The sequence below is a fragment of the Coregonus lavaretus genome (assembly GCF_964263955.1).
Source record: "Coregonus lavaretus genome assembly, contig: HAP1_SCAFFOLD_426, whole genome shotgun sequence".
NCBI classification, from domain to species: Eukaryota; Metazoa; Chordata; class Actinopteri; order Salmoniformes; family Salmonidae; genus Coregonus; species Coregonus lavaretus.
The window spans coordinates 329,081-343,656 of NW_028158557.1; the positions used below are offsets into that span (position 1 = coordinate 329,081).

General features: G+C 46.2%; 1 pseudogene across 1 annotated transcript; it reads right to left on the reverse strand.

Annotated features, from left to right (window-relative positions):
• Positions 1-554: 554 nt before the first annotated feature.
• On the reverse strand, positions 555-14,576 carry LOC311123827 (tyrosine-protein kinase ITK/TSK-like; annotated as a pseudogene). Its single transcript, XR_014615158.1, has 15 exons — positions 14,569-14,576; positions 10,570-10,598; positions 8,580-8,617; positions 8,311-8,462; positions 8,052-8,117; positions 7,896-7,950; positions 5,477-5,555; positions 4,977-5,122; positions 4,338-4,412; positions 3,476-3,644; positions 3,049-3,265; positions 2,664-2,728; positions 2,301-2,419; positions 1,775-1,932; positions 555-788 (listed from the first exon to the last, which is right to left on the reverse strand). The product of XR_014615158.1 is annotated as a tyrosine-protein kinase ITK/TSK-like (transcript).

The following is a 14,576-nucleotide window of genomic DNA, read 5'->3' on the forward strand; positions in this document are numbered from 1 at the left end:
TCACAGCAACCAGAGCAGGCATGTAGGACTGTCTGGAACCACAGACTCAGAATAATAATAATAATATAATAATATGCCATTTAGCAGAATAAGTTCATACTTTATCAGGGCTCAGTGTGTGTGTCTGCGTGAGGACCCTGAATACATTAAAACCACCTACAGTTAGTCCACTACAGTTACTGTATAGACAAGTTAACTATAATGAGTATTATGCATTGTGTTTATTTCGTTTTAGGACTGCAGTAGCATGCTATACAGAGATCCTAGTACATAAGGAAGTCTGTAGAGAGGTGATGGGAATAGCCTACATTATGACATCGTGGGTAAATGGGTTGTGAGTAAATGGGTTGTGTGTGCCCCCTGATGGACAGTCAGACTTTGAGCGACAGAGAGTGAAATCAAACAACAGTAAGCTTTATGAAACACAATAGACAGAAACAAGAAATCAAGACAAAAGAGAAATAGACAACTACATTTTATAAAAAATATGGTTTGCTACAAAGTAAATAGAAACTTGAAGGAAATTAATAAATAACATAAACACAGCTCGCTAAGTATATTTTCTACAGTATATTTTGTACAGTATATTTTCTACAGTATATTTTGTACAGTATATTTTGTACAGTATCTTCAGTTTGGTTGAGCAAAATGATTCTTGCATGATTTACCCCGGATAGCTGGTTAGCAGACCAGGTTTGGTTGAATAGCTTGTCCGTTCAGGCTCAGAGGTCTGAGAGCGAGGCCAGCTCGTGCAGCAGGAGAGCAAAGGATGGACGGTCGTCTGGTTTCTACACAGGAAGAGACATAAATCCCAGAACATTATCCTTAAAACACATGCTACACTAAGTGCACAGGTGAACCAACCTACCAAGCTGAATCAGTAAGATAAAGGTGAGTCTGTCTACTGCAACGCTTCCCAAACTCGGTCCTGGGGACCCCAAGGGATGCACCTTTCGTTTTTTTTACCCTAGCACTGATTCCAATAATCAACTCATCATCAAGCTTTGATTATTTGAATCAGCTGTGTAGTTCTAGAGAAAAAACTAAATGTGCATCCCTTGGGGTCCCCAGGACTGAGTTTGGGTCTACTGTATCACACCCACCCACACTACACCCACCCACAAATACCCACCCACACTACACCCAACCATAAATACACACACACACCCACACTACACCCAACCATAAATACACACACACACACACACCCACACTACACCCACCCATAAATACACACACACACCCACACTACACACACCCACCCAACTACACCCACCCACAAATACCCACCCACCCACACTACACCCACCCATAAATACACACACACACACCCACACTACACACACCCAACTACACCCACCCAAACACACCCACCCACACTACACCCACCCACAAATACCCACCCACACTACACCCACCCAAACACAAACACCCACCCACATTACACCCACCCACAAATACCCACCCACCCACACTACACCCACCCACACTACACCCACCCACACTACACCCACCCACAAATACCCACCCACCCACACTACACCCATCCACACACACCCACCCACACTACACCCATCCACACACACACACCCACCCAACTACAACCACCCACATTACACCCCCCCCCCCCCCCCCCCACACTACAACCACACACACCCACCCACACACACCCACCCACCCACACTACAACCACACACACCCACCCACACTACACTAACAGTCCAGGTGAGTCAGTAAGCTACAGGTGTGAAACAGGTAGATCCTTCCCACCTACCACCTTCCAGCACCACTCCATGAGGAGGTGCACAGCCTCTGGGGCCTGTCTGGGTTTCAGCAGCCTCAGGCCTGCATTCAGGGCATCCACCACCTCACCATTAGGCCGGTTCTCATAGGGCAGACGCCCCTCCGTATACACCTCCCACATAAACACACCTGGAGGAGAGGAGGGGAGGGGAGGAGTGGGGAGGAGGGGAGGGCAGGAGAGGAGGGGAGGGCAGGAGAGGAGAGGAGTGGGGAGGAGAGGGGAGGAGTGGGGAGGAGGGGAGGGCAGGAGAGGAGAGGAGGGCTGGAGAGGAGGGGAGGGCAGGAGAGGAGAGGAGTGGGGAGGAGAGGGGAGAAGGAGAGGGGAAGAGTGGGGAGAAGGGGAGGGGAGGCGAGGAGAGGAGTGGGGAGGAAGAGGGTAGGAGAGGGGAGATTCAACATTCATTCATCATACCTCTAGTATGATAATGGTTTCTAAGTTGAAGAAGCTCAGTGTCTGACAATGCACAACAGTCTCAGAGAGAAACTACTAAACCTACCAAATGACCAGACGTCAGACTTGCTGCTGAACTTGCAGTACTTGATGACCTCAGGAGAAGACCACTTGCTGGGGAACTTAGAGCCCTGAGAGCTGGTGTCCTGGTCGTCTAGAACAAACCTGGTAGGAGAGGAGAGGACACACACAGTTATCTATGTGCATCTCTGCAGCTTCCATGTATAGATGCACTTAGCCCCCTACCGAGTCTGACCATTTAATGCACAGGTGGTAGTTCCCCTGTTATCTCAGGGTGGGTCACTGGTTCAAGTCTTCAACTGCTCTTCATCCTGAATCACCATATATTCTGGCCTTTATTGAAAACACACAACCTCAATGGTCATAAACCTGTCTGTCACAAACTCACCTGGTCATGCCAAAATCAGACACCTTCACCACGTTGTTGTAGGAGACCAGACAGTTTCTGGCTGTCTGTGAGGGTTGGGTTCAGAACACACACTTATATACTTATATACTATACACTCCATTATCACTGAATATACATCTAGGCCTTCACCAAGCTGAGATATCTTACAGTTCCTTGATGCTAAGTTGTTCTGTGTTTTGTTTATATAAATAAATTAAAATTGTATCTGTAAAGTGTGTTGAGACTTGTGACATGCACTTAAAATAAATTGTGACTTGACTTGACTAAACAAGCTCGCACGCAAGCAAGAACGTACGCACGCACATGCACACACACTCACACAAACACACATGTTCAGGTCTGAAAGTGTCTTTGGGTGGGTTACCAGGTCTCTGTGGATGAAGTTGTTGCTCTCCAGGTATGCCATCCCTTCACTGATGTCTAGACACATCCCCCGTAGGGTGTCCTGGGACATACGCCCCCTCCTGGCTCGGAGGTAGTCCGACAGGCAGCCCTGCTCCATCAACTCAAACACCAGACACATGGGAGAATGCTGGGTACACACACCATACAGCTGCACCAGCTTACAGTGGGACCGCATCCTGCAACACGGACACACACACACAGGCACACGTATGCACACACACCCACACACACGCTCTGATCAAAAGTAGTTCATTACATAGTATGGGACCGGGGTGTCATTTGAGGCTCAGCCCTGCATTTCACGTGAGTAGACTGGTTAAATTAGTCCACTATGTAGGGAATAGGGTGTCTTCTAAGATGTTCCCTCCACTATAAGGTCCACTCACATCATGACCCTGGCCTCCTCTTTGAAGTCCTCCTCAGACATAGCTCCCTCCCTGACCATCTTCACAGCTACCCTGCGCTCCCTCCACCGCCCCTGGAGTACCAGGCCAAACTGACCGCTGCCCACTTCCTCACCCAGGGTCAGCTCTGCCGGGTCCACCTCCCACTGATCTGGAGGGTGAGGTAGGGAGAGGGAGGGGGAGAGGGAGGGGGGAGGCGGAGAGAGAGTGCATAGGTAATAATGACATACTAATGCAATTATTGGAAAATACATCAAGCCTGAACACAACATGGTACACTGTGGTTGCCTGCCACATTCTCCTCCAGGTGGTCCCTCCTGTCTGAAAGGTTTTCAGGGTGGAGCTGCCTGCCTATTGGTAACACCTGGGGCTGCTACACCTGGTTACCTCATTACGCAGGTGTCTACCTTACATTACCACTTATATCATCCCAGTCCTAATGCTTTTAGAATAGCAAAACACATGCCAATTCGCACTATCATGCATATGTTTTGTTTAAGTGTATCTTCATTACACAGAAACGTATCTGTAACATATAAGCGTTTGGTGTGTTATCTGCTTTGTGTTTGATCTTTATAATTGTCATCAAATCAAATTTTATTGGTCACATACACATATTTAGCAGATGTTATTGCGGGTGTAGTGAAATGCTTGTAAATTCAGGGTTAGATCACTTCCATAGAGATATTTAGAGGACTCATCTGCCCATACTGTAACAGACGCTATAATGGCACAGATACAAACATGAGTCCTCTAACTATCTCTATGGTAACTTCCATAATCAATAACCAAACAAAATGGCTGCTGGCTTCATGGAGGCAGGAGCAGCAGATCGACCTCTGACCTTCTGAGAGTTCCGTAGGGCTCTGAGAGCTCTCTCTACCCTGAGAGAAAGGATGTGTCAATCGCATGATCAGACCTGCAGAGAACACACACTCGCACGAGTGCAAGCACACCCCCCACACACACACACACACACACACACACACACACACACACACACACACACACACACACACACACACACACACACACACACACACAGGGTGAATGTCAAGATGAAACAACAAAACTACATTTGCATATACCGGTAGTTAGATAATGTAGAGGCTTTAGGCTATTCAGCCTCAACAATAGAATACATTAACTCTTATTTTACAGGCAGTTTCCTCTGTAGAATGTTGATGCAGGGAAACGATTGCACCCTATACTAAGGGAAGAACATCGGGACCATAGAATATATAAAACCATTTCACACTACATTAATGCTCATCTCCCATTTCCCTCTCTACTGTGGGAGATTCACATGTGCTGGTTGAACCTTACATGACACCTGAAGATGCCTAGGCTTTATCTCAACGGACTAACAAACACAGTTTTGTGGTACACAGACGACCTGGGTACACATCAAAATAGGTCACACTGGCCTGGCTGTAAACATGTGTATAAGGTAGCTCAGGGATGGTGCTGATAAACTAATTACCTGCAGCGTTGTGTCGGTGGTACTGGATGAGCTCAGGGATGGTGCTGAACAGGTATTTCTCTGCCAGGTAAAACTTGGACGTCTCCTCTGTCTCTGACTCTCTGATCTGGTAGTGCTTCACCCACGGGTTCTTCTGCCCGTTGGACCTGAATGTGGTTCATCATCATGTAACTACTGTATGTCATAGCAAAATCTTTAAAGGGCAATATGCAGTTCAAACAATAACAAAGCTTTAATTATTTGCAGCCAACCCACCACTGTTTTGGTAAAAAGCTGAGGGATGGGGCTGGAGACATATAACCACTTTCAAATTCATAGACAGAGCTAGGGATGTCCAAATACCAATCACAGATTGCCCCTTTAACTGACTGTCATTGAAGCTGAGTGACATGGCTGAAACAGGCAGTAGTTACCCTGGGGCTTTAGTGAAGACAGACACAGTGTAGACGCCTGCATGCCTGGAGTCTCTGAGTGACATGGCTGAAACAGGCAGTAGTTACCCTGGGGCTTTATTGAAGACAGACACAGTGTAGACGCCTGTATGCCTGAGTCTCGCACCATAAAGGCTCCTTCCTTTCCCTGCACAAACCAACACAACATTTCATTTGAGTAGGATAAATCATAATCATCAGTCACAATTCTGTATAATTCATGCCAATTGCATCTGTTGAGTTCATTACGTTGAATTTGTTGTATGTCATATCATACTTTAGTTACGTGGATGTTGCATTTTCAATCAATATGAAATATTGAATATTATGGGAATAAGGCTTGACATGAGACTTGACACAGTGAGACTCACCCCAGGACAGGAGCTTGAAATGCACAACACCCATTCTACCCTCCTACTGTCACACTACACAACCCTAACCCTACCCTCCCACCGTCACACTTCACAACCCTACCCTCCCACCATCACACTACACAACCCTAACCCTACCCTCCCACCGTCACACTTCACAACCCTACCCTCCCACCATCACACTACACAACCCTAATCCTACCCCCCCACCGTCACACTTCACAACCCTACCCTCCCACCGTCACACTACACAACCCTAACCCTACCCTCCCACCGTCACACTTCACAACCCTACCCTCCCACCATCACACTACACAACCCTAATCCTACCCCCCCACCGTCACACTTCACAACCCTACCCTCCCACCGTCACACTACACAACCCTAACCCTACCCTCCCACCGTCACACTTCACAACCCTACCCTCCCACCGTCACACTACACAACCCTAACCCTACCCTCCTACCGTCACACTACACAACCCTACCCTCCCACCGTCACACTACACAACCCTAACCCTACCCTCCTACCGTCACACTACACAACCCTACCCTCCCACCGTCACACTACACAACCCTAACCCTACCCTCCCACCGTCACACTTCACAACCCTACCCTCCCACCGTCACACTACACAACCCTAACCCTACCCTCCCACCATCACACTACACAACCCTACCCTCCCACCGTCACACTACACAACCCTAACCCTACCCTCCTACCGTCACACTTCACAACCCTACCCTCCCACCGTCACACTACACAACCCTAACCCTACCCTCCCACCGTCACACTTCACAACCCTACCCTCCCACCGTCACACTACACAACCCTAACCCTACCCTCCTACCGTCACACTACACAACCCTACCCTCCCACCGTCACACTACACAACCCTAACCCTACCCTCCCACCGTCACACTACACAACCCTACCCTCCCACCGTCACACTACACAACCCTAACCCTACCCTCCTACCGTCACACTTCACAACCCTACCCTCCCACCGTCACACTACACAACCTTAACCCTACCCTCCCACCGTCACACTTCACAACCCTACCCTCCCACCGTCACACTACACAACCCTAACCCTACCCTCCTACCGTCACACTACACAACCCTACCCTCCCACCGTCACACTACACAACCCTAACCCTACCCTCCCACCGTCACACTACACAACCCTAACCCTACCCTCCTACTGTCACACTACACAACCCTAACCCTACCCTCCTACTGTCACACTACACAACCCTAACCCTACCCTCCCACTGTCACACTACACAACCCTACCCTCCCACCGTCACACTACACAACCCTAACCCTACCCTCCCACCGTCACACTACACAACCCTAACCCTACCCTCCTACTGTCACACTACACAACCCTAACCCTACCCTCCCACTGTCACACTACACAACCCTACCCTCCCACCGTCACACTACACAACCCTAACCCTACCCTCCTACCGTCACACTACACAACCCTACCCTCCCACCGTCACACTACACAACCCTAACCCTACCCTCCCACCGTCACACTACACAACCCTACCCTCCCACCGTCACACTACACAACCCTACCCTCCCACCGTCACACTACACAACCCTAACCCTACCCTCCCACTGTCACCATGCGCTGTCTCATCTGTCTGTAAAACCCAGCATGACACCTTTACACAGGAAATCCTGGACCTGAGCAAACTGCACCGCCGTTTCAAATGTCATGTTTCACTCTCTCTCTGTGTGTGTGTGTGTGTGTGTGTGTATGTGTGTGTGTATGTGCATGCATCTTGCAAAATGCAGCTTTTACATCCGTGCTGCTGGGGCAAGATACAGGATTGTATTCAATCAAATCAGGTAACCAGATTTTCAGGATAAATTCAAAACATGATCATCTCATTCTCAAACATGATCAATTAAATAAAACATAATTTTTACACATATTCTTATTTTTTAGGGATAACAAAAACATGCTTTCTCTCTAGTTTTAGTTTTGTCTGGTTCTAATTCTGATAACCTTGCTTTTTGATTGAATCAGGCCCACAATGTCTTTCCTCTCGCTTCTGTAGTACAGTTTAACACCAAACCGAAGACGGTCAGCGTTGTTTTACCTTGGTCATCAGCAGTTCCTCAGCTCTCCCTCTTACTATGTCTTTGTTTTACCATCTGGGAAAAAAAGAACGGGAATTATAAACAACAAACAACAATTGTTATCTTACACTATATAAATAGTCAGGAAAATTGTATTTGATATAAATCAGACTCACTCAAATCTGTTGAAGTTGTTGCAGGATTTTTCCGTTATATACACGCAAGGTACAAAACCTGAGTTTCTATTGAAGGAAAGGACAAAATGGGATGACTACTGTGTACAACTACACAGCCATTAATACATATTACAGAGAGGCTCATAGAGTTATCATAGGGTTGTCATAAGGTTGTCATGGGGTTGTCACAGAGTTATCATAGGGTTTTCATAGGGTTGACATAGGGTTGTCATATTGTTATTATGCTGTCTCTCCTTACCCTCTGAGGTCCTGTATGGTCCACCAGTCATGGTGGGAGCTGTCAGTCAGGATGTACTCCTGGTCTTTGTGAAGGGGCAGCTCTGTGTCTCCATGGGGACTGTAGTTCTGTAGCACAACCACCACCCTCTGGCCCGGGTCAGAGAGCCGCCGCTATGGGCACGATGTAAGGGAAACACTGATCATTAGCATTAATATGACTCAGAGCAACATACTGTACGTTTACAGGCACAGTGAAGTAAATAGAGACGACTTGTCATGCATGTTTACCTGTGGGTCCGGGGTTGGAGGGAGGGGCTTCTTGGACACTACAGAAGAGCATTTTGTGGTTCATTCTTAAAATTCTAAGCTGTTGTGGGGGGTGGGGGGGGTTCTAAACTGACATACAGTGGGGAAAATAAGTATTTAGTCAGCCACCAATTGTGCAAGTTCTCCTGTAATTTTCATCATAGGTACACATCAACTATGACAGACAAAATTAGGAAAAAAAATCCAGAAAATCACATTGTAGGATTTTTAATGAATTTATTTGCAAATTATGGTGGAAAATAAGTATTTGGTCAATAACAAAAGTTTCTCAATACTTTGTTATATACCCTTTGTTGGCAATGACACAGGTCAAACGTTTTCTGTAAGTCTTCACAAGGTTTTCACACACTGTTGCTGGTATTTTGGCCCATTCCTCCATGCAGATCTCCTCTAGAGCAGTGATGTTTTGGGGCTGTCGCTGGGCAACACGGACTTTCAACTCCCTCCAAAGATTTTCTATGGGGTTGAGATCTGGAGACTGGCTAGGCCACTCCAGGACCTTGAAATGCTTCTTACGAAGCCACTCCTTCGTTGCCTGGGCGGTGTGTTTGGGATCATTGTCATGCTGAAAGACCCAGCCACGTTTCATCTTCAATGCCCTTGCTGATGGAAGGAGGTTTTCACTCAAAATCTCACGATACATGGCCCCATTCATTCTTTCCTTTACACAGATCAGTCGTCCTGGTCCCTTTGCAGAAAAACAGCCCCAAAGCATGATGTTTCCACCCCCATGCTTCACAGTAGGTATGGTGTTCTTTGGATGCAACTCAGCATTCTTTGTCCTCCAAACACGACGAGCTGAGTTTTTACCAAAAAGTTCTATTTTGGTTTCATCTGACCATATGACATTCTCCCAATCCTCTTCTGGATCATCCAAATGCACTCTAGCAAACTTCAGACGGGCCTGGACATGTACTGGCTTAAGCAGGGGGACACGTCTGGCACTGCAGGATTTGAGTCCCTGGCGGCGTAGTGTGTTACGGTTGACAACTCCGTTGTGTCCTCCTCCCAGAGTGCGAAGAGCCTTGGCGTGACCCTGGACAACACCCTGTCGTTCTCCGCTAACATCAAGGCGGTGACCCGATCCTGCAGGTTCATGCTCTACAACATTCGGAGAGTACGACCCTGCCTTACACAGGAAGCGGCACAGGTCCTTATCCAGGCACTTGTCATCTCCCGTCTGGATTACTGCAACTCGCTGTTGGCTGGGCTCCCTGCCTGTGCCATTAAACCCCTACAACTCATCCAGAATGCCGCAGCCCGTCTGGTGTTCAACCTTCCCAAGTTCTCTCACGTCACCCCCCTCCTCCGCACACTCCACTGGCTTCCAGTTGAAGCTCGCATCCGTTACAAGACCATGGTGCTTGCCTATGGAGCAGTGAGGGGAACGGCACCTCCGTACCTTCAGGCTCTGATCAGTCCCTACACCCAGGCGAGGGCATTGCGTTCATCCACCTCTGGCCTGCTGGCTCCCCTTCCTCTGCGGAAGCATAGTTCCCGCTCAGCCCAGTCAAAGCTGTTCGCTGCTCTGGCACCCCAATGGTGGAACAAGCTCCCTCACGACGCCAGGACAGCGGAGTCACTCACCACCTTCCGGAGACATTTGAAACCCCACCTCTTTAAGGAACACCTGGGATAGGATAAAGTAATCCTTGTACCTATACAATGTGATTTTCTGGATTTTTGTTTTAGATTCCGTCTCTCACAGTTGGTGTACCTATGATAAAAATGACAGACCTCTACATGCTTTGTAAGTAGGAAAACCTGCAAAATCGGCAGTGTATCAAATACTTGTTCTCCCCACTGTATATATATATATATATATATATACACTACCAGTCAAAAGTTTGGAAACACTATTTTTTACATTGTAGAATAATAGTGAAGACATCAAAACTATGAAATAACACATATGGAATCATGTAGTAACCAAACAGGAAGGAGTTCCCACATATGCTGAGTACTTGTTGGCTGCTTTTCCTTCACTCTGCGGTCCGACTCATCCCAAACCATCTCAATTTGGGTTGAGGTCGGGGGATTGTGGAGGCCAGGTCATCTGATGCAGCACTCCATCATTCTCCTTCTTGGTAAAATAGCCCTTACACAGACTGGAGGTGTGTTGGGTCATTGTCCTGTTGAAAAACAAATGATTGTCCCACTAAGCCCAAACCAGATGGGATGGCGTATCGCTGCAGAATGCTGTGGTAGCCATGCTGGTTAAGTGTGCCTTAAATAAATCACAGACAGTGTCACCAGAAAAGCACCCCCACACCATAACACCACCTCCTCCATGCTTTACGGTGGGAAATATATATGCAGAGATCATCCAATATAGGGCTATCTTCTGTATACCCCCCCCCACACACCTTGTCACAACACAACAGATTGGCTCAAACGCATTAAGAAGGAAATACATTTATATTTGCACATCAAACAATACAACACCCATACAGTAACTGTCATGTAAAAGCAAGATGTCTTCATAACTCAACATATGATTTTTTAAATGACACTGCTGAGGTGTCAAATGTAAACGTATTTCAACAAAATGTCATTCTTGCCAGCAATTGATAAATAAACAAACAAACCACACAATTTAACAATAAAAATGTTACATACCCCAGGGCGGTGTTCAGAATACGTCAGGTCCTGGGATGTCCAAGACAAAGAACCTTTCCTTGTAATTACAGGGCGACGTCCTTCGCTTCTGTTGAGATATCTTGATGAGACTCCCCTTCAAGATTACCCTGGGGAGCATAGTGAACACAGACACCTGGCTAACATTGAGAGACAGAGAGAGAGAGAGACAGAGAGGTGGGCTGTAGAGATAGACTGAACACCTATAGAGGAGTGGAGAGAAGAAAAGGAGTGATGGGAGTTAGTGTCGTGTGAGTTTCCGGTGTAGATACAGTAGGTAAACCACTTCCTTGGGCACGGCTGAAAGAGAGAGACCAACTCAGACACACACTCATGCTGCAAAGATACACACACAGACTAAGATGCACACACACACGCCCAAACACACAAGTCAAAACATCACAGGCTGCATGAGCAGCTCTCTCCCCCAGAAATAAGGCTAAACACACACTTAAAACACATTTGTAGTTGAACAAATGCTATTATGCAGGTAATTGCCAAACTAATGAAAACACTTGAGTAAATGAGGGATACAAATTGCTTCCACAACGGTGTGGTTCTTGAGTTAATTAAACGATTAGCATCCTATCACGCTTAGGGTCATGTATAAAAATGCTGGGCAGGCCATTATTTTGGATACCATGGCTATGCCCCCATAGGATGACAATGCCCCCATCCTCAGGGCACGAGTGGTCACTATATGGTTTGATGAGCATTAAAACAATGTAAACCATATGCCATGGCCATCTCAGTCACCAGATCTCAACCCAATTGAACACTTATGGGAGATTCTGGAGAGGCGCCTGAGACAGCGTTTTCCACCACCATCAACAAAACACCAAATGATGGAATAGAGTTCCAGACACTAGTAGAATATACACCAAGGTGCATTGAAGCTGTTCTGGCTCGTGGTGGCCCAACAACCAATTAAGACACTTTATCTTGGTGTTTCCATAATTTTGGCAGTCCATATACACACAATATACAGGTAACTGCCAGAATAAAGGAAATGCCTTATTAAAGGACCAGTGAAGTAAAAAACGTTATTTTTCTTGTTTTATATATATTTCCACACTATGGGGTTGGAATAATACTGTGAAATTGTGAACATTTTGATAATGCCCTTTTAGTGTAAGAGCTGTTTGAAGAGACCACCTGAAATTTCAGCCTGTTTTGGTGGGATGGAGTTTTGGCCTGCCTGCTGACATCACCAGGTGGTAAATTAGTTAATAGACCAATAAGAAAGAGAACCCAAACCTCTCTGGCAATAACAGCTAGTTTTCCCCTCCCCACTCAGACCACTCCCAGACAGTCCTAGCAAAATTATTGCTTGAGAAATTGCTCTTTGCTAAGTAGCTATTTTTGTTTATTTCTGACCATTACATTTTTTAAATATTTTTTTTTGCCAGTAGTTCTGCAAGTAGCACTCACGAGCCAAAAGTGGTCTAGGAAAATGTTGTACTATGTCACATGTGCAGTTTTGTGCACCAAGGCATTGCGCTCTCTCTTGCTCTGCTGTGTGTACATGATGTGCCTCTTGCTAGCTGTCACTCATATACAGATTATTTCACTTATAATTCACTATATCACAATTCCAGTGGGTCAGAAGTTTACATACACTAAGTTGACTGTGCCTTTAAACAGCTTGGAAAATTCCAGAAAAATATTTAGAAGCTTCCGAAAGGCTAACTGACATCATTTGAGTCAATTGGAGGTGTACCTGTGGATGTATATCAAGACCTACATTCAAACTCAGTGCCTCTTTGCTTGACATCATGGGAAAATCAAAAGAAATCAGCCAAGACCTCAGAATTTTTTTTTTTGACCTCCACAAGTCTGGTTCATCCTTGGGAGCAATTTCCAAACGCCTGAAGGTACCACGTTCATCTGTACAAACAATAGTACACAAGTATAAACACCATGGGACCACACAGCCGGCATACCGCTCAGGAAGGAGACGCGTTCTGTCTCCTAGAGATGAACGTACTTTGGTGCGAAAAGTGCAAATCAATCCCAGAACAACAGCAAAGGACCTTGTGAAGATGCTGGAAGAAACAGGTACAAAACTATCTATATCCACAGTAAAACTATATCCATCGACATAACTTGAAAAGCCGCTCAACAAGGAAGAAGCCACTGCTCCAAAACCGCCATTAAAAAGCCAGACTACGGTTTGCAACTGCACATGGGGACAAATATCGTTTTTGGAGAAATGTCCTCTGGTCTGATGAAACAAAAATAGAACTGTTTGGCTATAATGACCATCGTTATGTTTGGAAAAAAAGGGGGCGCCTTGCAAGCCGAAGAACACCATCCCAACCGTGAAGCACGGGGGTGGCACATCATGCTGTGGGGGTGCTTTGCTGCAGGAGGGACTGGTGCACTTCACAAAATAGATGGCATCGTGAGGAAGGAAAATTATGTGGATATATTGAAGCAACATCTCAAGACATCAGTCAGGAAGTTAAAGCTTGGTCGCAAATGGGTCTTCCAAAGTTGTGGCAAAATGGCTTAAGGACAACAAAGTCAAGGTATTGGAGTGGCCATCACAAATCCCTGACCTCAATCCTATAGAACATTTGTGGGCAGAACTGAAAAAGCGTGTGCGAGCAAGGAGGCCTATAAACCTGACTCAGTTACACCAGCTCTGTCAGGAGGAATGGGCCAAAATTCACCCAACTTATTGTGGGAAGCTTGTGTAAGGTTACCCGAAACGTTTGACCCAAGTTAAACAATTTAAAGGCAATGCTACCAAATACTAATTGAGTGTATGTAAACTTGTAAGCTGAAATAAATCATTCTCTCTACTATTATTCTGACATTTCACATTCATTTTGCAAAAGTTTGCTGACGACACGACAGTAGTAGGCCTGATTACCAACAACGACGAGACAGCCTACGGTTGTAAATGTGTATATATATATTTTTTGTTTATTATTGTCTCATTCACTTATTTTTTTACCTGCACTGTTGGAGCTCGGAGCATATGAATATCATCCATCTATCTATCAGAGCCCCAGCTTTTTTTAGGGGTGGGGGGGGGGGGGGCGTGGGGTTGCCTGTTTTGCATGGTATTTTGGCATTAATACCTGTCACATATCAGTTTGCATATAATGTAAAAAATAATAATCATTGAGTTAATAAAGCTGCATACAAACATGGTCTCATTTTTGCTTTCTTGAGTAAGGCAGCTCCAAAATGCAGGTGTTTCAGCCTAGCTCAGTGCTTTCTGTGGTGGTGGGGCAGCCAGCTGAAAATACGGAGCGTAGGTTGGTAATGTTCGCCGTGATTGGCTCAGTGTTCTGTCACTCACAGGGACAT